Consider the following 5,045-nt stretch of genomic DNA (forward strand, 5'->3'; position numbering starts at 1 on the left):
ATCTATTGGGAATTTAATGAAGCCCTTATGTATTCAATCCTCTTTCATGCCACACACAGTGTCTCTATCCAGAAACGTTTCCTTCCACATATTTCTTTGTTTCTGATGGGTGATTTATATATTTTTAATTAGGTTTTAAAAAAAATATTTCTTTTCAAGCATCTTGTATAACGTTTCTCTCAAGCAGGACTGTGTTAAGTCCCTTCCCACATCCCCTATAAAAGAGGTTTCCCCTTCCCGGTTTCAAAGATGATTAGCTTGCACGTCTGCACGCTGTGCCCTTCCTGCCGGAGCATTCCCGCTGCCTTGTACAGAGGGTCCCGACATGGTGCCCTCTCGGTCATCACCGGCGTGGGCTGCGGCGAGCAGCACAGCCTGGGTATCCGGCCGAGCCCCGAGCCCCCCGTGCACAGATCCCCGGCCCTAAAGTTGCACTCCTCACAAACCTTCCCCACCCGCAGCTCCTTCGGACCACACCTTTGGTCCTGTTTGTATTTCTGGTGCCGTGAGAGGCACCCCTGGGGACAGCGAGGTCTCAACTGGTGCACACCTCGTCTTTGTAGGCTCGTTTCAAGTATCCAGGACCAACTCCATCCCCGATTCCGGAGGATGCAAGTGGGGTGCGAGGCCCTCACCTGCTCTCAGCTGCTCCCTTTCTTTCGGCGCTGGTGGCAAGGGCAAACCGCACGGTCGCCCCCATCGACAGTGAGGCCTCTGCGGGGGATCTGTTGGAAAGTAGATCTGGTTTAACTGTCCCTTGGCACGGCCCAGAGATTCCACTCTGTATGCAATACTTTCCCGCAGTACTTACAGTAAGTACTGCAGTAGTCTCTGATAATATTGTATTTGACACAAATAATGGAAATTATGATCGTGGCCAAACGCTCCCCACTCTGGAACTTGCTAACCAATGTAGATCCGTTTTTCAGCTTGTTGCCAGTGGCTCCCTCATCCGCAGCGGTATTCCTCCCACTTCACTTGGCGCCGGCCACACGCACCACTGAAATCCGGGTACGGGCAGGAACCGGCCGCCTTGTGCTCGCAGCCGGGCGCATCACGAGCAGGTAGGTGTCTGCTCGGCCTCCGCCGCCTCTCACCCCCAGGCTCTGATGATCTGCCGCAGGTGATTTCAGTGCCTCTACACCCTTCTCCACAAGTCCTTTCTGCTCTGCAGCTCCCACTGTGAGAGCCACGTCGAGCAGCCGCCGTGAGCTCTCTGCTCTCTGCCCGTTCTTGCCCTGCAAGACACGACCAAGATGTTTAGGAGACATTCGCCACAAGTGTGTGTGTGTGTGTATGTGTGTGTATGTGTGTGTATGTGTGTGTATGTGTGTGTATGTGTGTGTACGTGTGTGCAAATGGCACTCCAGAAGGTAACAAGCTGCTGCCGGATCCATGCTGCGGCAACAACCATTCTCAATGCCTCTTTAATCTCAGTGCCATCTTTATGCAGATGGTGCATGTCGATTTTGGGGACAGGTAGAGAAATGCAGGCGAGCCCCAAATCGGTAAACCTCTCGTTTCTGTTTTTCACTTGCAGGACAACTCTGGTCCCCACCGCCGGCCCCCGCCCGAAGGTGTGCTGTGAACTACCGGCCCTGGAGCCACGCCGGACCCCTCCCCGCCGCCCGGCCCAGCTCGCCGCTCAGTTCCCGGCACGCTCCAGAAGAACAGAGGCAAAGGCTGTGAGGTTTGGAGGGTACACACCTCAGCAACCTCAGATCAGCCCGGCTGCAGCAGCGTGGGTGGCACCGAGGGCTGTGCACGACCGCGCAGCGGCGCAGGGCTTCCGCGGCCTCGGCGGTGCTCTGCCCGTGGGAGCAGGGAGGCACCCGGCGGCGTCTCAGCGAGAATCACCGCGTAAGGCACACGGAAGCTACACATCGTAAGAAGATGTGTTCTAAGTGCAAAGCTCCGGCTCCGCGGACTGTCGCGGCGAGGGACAGAGAGGCACACGCTGCGCTCTGCTCCACGGAGGAACCTACCGGCTAGGCCTCGGAGTGCACAAAAACTAGAAAAACATATGGACTGGAGTGTACGAAAGGCACTTTTTTTTTCCTTTTTCTTTTTTTTAAGTGCTGAGTCTCTCCAATTTCAGAAATTGTACCGCTGAGCTGAATTCAGAAGGAAAGTTGAGGATTTTTTTCAATCAAAATAATTAAATTTGCCCTTCCTCCAAGTCATAAGAGACCTGTTGAATTGATTCTGAGTTTCTCTTTCCCTGATGGAGCAAACGGCATGCAGATGTCTGCGGGGCCCCATATTCAGATGATAAATTATACAATTTATGTTGGAAGCAAAAGGATAAATAGATAATTCAGCTTTTGCATTAATTCGTTTTCTAAGAGCGGGAAAGCCTTAATGACAGTTAATCCGAAGGTATTTCTATCCCCTCCGCACAACAGAAAACCATTTGCATGCATCGAAACGCATGTGTACGTTCAGACACGTGTGCCCCTCACCCAGTGATGCCACCTTCCCGAGCAACTGTAGCACTGCAGTGATCTCTCTGGCAAATTCCTAGGCTTTGGAAAGTCTTCATAAAACCCAGGTATATGTCTCTTTGTACCGCGGTGGTCGTAGGTCTGCTTCTCTATTTTCATAACAGCTGAGTACATGCACACCTGTATACACGAAATACATGAAATACACACAATCAAAATAAATGAGGTGTCTTCCCTGGGTTTTCTTTTCGTAAAATAAACACTGTCACGTCTGCTTATTCAGCAACCACTAGACGAAACAGATAGCTTTCTAATGTACGTGTATACAGTGAAATTCCACCTGTCGGCTGCACTAAGAGAGGGATAGATTAGGACAGTCTCTTCGAATCAATAGCTCACGATTAAAAGAACCATTGGTGAGGAAAAAATAATGTCCAGCTCTGAGTGAGGAGGGACAGATGTGTCGGGTGACTTTGCTCTAAAGTAGACGGGATTGGAAATTACGGACCATGGAAAAAATAGTTTAACTTTTCATTGCAACCTGCCTCTGATTGCACAAAATCCCGTCTGCGAAAGCTCGGTGGTCTCTGTCAAACATCCTCCCCTCCTTCCTGGAATTCCGTAACTTGTCTTTTTCCTTGCAGACGGCGCTGGCTATGGGGCAGCGCACGCAAATGTGTATCATCGCATTGTCCCGCAAGCGCTCGGCAGCCGGTGGCCCCGCTAACACCAAACACAGACCTCTTCCCCTCTACTTCCAGCTTCTGTATGAGAAGCCAAAGGGCGGCCCTTCTCTGGAAATTAACCTCTTTAGATCGCTTTCAGCACGACTTCCTTCGCCATGGTTCTTCTCCGGGTGCTCAAACATCTGCCTGCCGGGACACCATTTTCGGGGCAATCCCTAGTCCCACCCGGCCGCCCATGAGGCAGGTACCCCGTCCCCCACACCGAAGCGGAGCTACCGACAAGCCACATGAAGTGAACGTCTCTGCTTTTTAACAGACTACCTTCCCCTCCAGCCTCCTCCCCATCCAGAGGGAGTCCGCAAAAACTTGCTAACACACGCGGGCAAGCCAAACCTGGCGGTCCCACAAGAGCTTTTGAAACCAATTCCAGAGATGCTGCTGCGCCTGCGGCTGCAAGACGGCGCGGTCCGCCCGGGTGAGCGGCGCAAAACTCCGCGGCCGCGCCGGGGCGGAGCCTGGGGCCCTGCAGCAGACCGGCTGGAAGGAACCGTGTTCTGTGCCTCCTCCCGGCCCCAGGTACGCTGCCGTCCTAACTGGGCTGCGCTGGGCCGCCCGCTGGCAGAGCAGACCACTGCCGCCGTCGAGCGAGTGGCCTGGGTTGATTACTCTCCCTGACGCGGACAACTCGCGGCCCGGTCCGGTCCTGCTTTCGGCAACCACGCGGGGCATTTGGAGACACTGTGGGGCGCCTGGGGGCGTGTGGGGTGAGGGGAGCCCGCTGCCGACGCTATAAATCCCTCGGCAATCGAGTTCTGCACCTTTGATTTGAAAAATCGGATTCTTTGAGTGGAAACAGTTGACAGGAACCTAAAAGGATTAGCTGCATTCCACACAGGATCATTTTTACTCGTAACATTTTGAAACGATTGATCCCTTCCAGACCATAAACAATGTCCAGAAAAATGATCTAACGAGACTTCCATTGTTTCCTTTTGTCTACGAATCCCCTTCGCCAGCAGTTTGATTAGAGACTTTGACAGTTGGATCTTAATTACACACACACACCCTTTTCCCGAGATAAGTATTGAATTTGAAACTAGTTCACTATTTGGTCCGTAAGCTTAATTTGCCAGAAATCGAGCAAGCGCGGAGAAAGCCAGGTAGGGGAAGAAGGAGCAAGGAGAGCGGGAAGGGAGGGGTATGGGGGCTCAGTTGCCACAGGTTGCCGTTATGAGAGGTAGGGGCATTTCCCATGCTTCTCCTGCTGCCTTTTATGCCGACCTGGAGGAAGAAAGAGGAGGTGAAATCCCACAGGTTGCCCGGGACACGGCGAGTAGAATACCGCACGCGCGGCCCCGTTCCCTATCGTGGCCCAAGAGGACTCGAGATCCGCGGGCACTGCCTTGTCCCCCACCCGTCCTCTTCCTCTCCCATCTGAGAGCAGCACTGTTAATGGGGAGACACTAGTGGGGGAGGGAGCGAGGAGGCCCTGCCCTGTCGTGCTGACCGACTGACTTTTCCTGTTTTGACACCTGCGCGCACTGCCCTATGCTCGTCTCCTTGATTTATCACCCATTTAAATGTTCAGCCTTCCTCGAACCGGCCGCTCTGCTTCCGTTCGACGGGTCTCCGCAGGTGCCGTGTCCCCGACGACAGCACAGGAGGCGATGGCCGAAGTGCGGACCTGGGAAAGAAGCCGCTTCTCTGCCTCTTCCCTTTCTTTTCCTTCCCCTCCTCACGTGTGTGATCGCGGTGGCCAGCTGCGCAGGGGCGAGACGGCGGGTGCTGGAGCGGTGCCCGACAGCGAGTCCTGGCCCAGAGCTGCGTCGTGCAGCGGGCAGTGCTTCCAGCCCAGGACGGAAAACAGTCAAAATCTGGGGGAAAACCCGGCCAGGAAACGCACCTCAGTTATGCC

The sequence above is a fragment of the Corapipo altera genome, unplaced genomic scaffold, assembly GCF_003945725.1.
Source record: "Corapipo altera isolate COAL_440 unplaced genomic scaffold, ASM394572v1 61411, whole genome shotgun sequence".
Lineage (NCBI taxonomy): Eukaryota > Metazoa > Chordata > Aves > Passeriformes > Pipridae > Corapipo > Corapipo altera.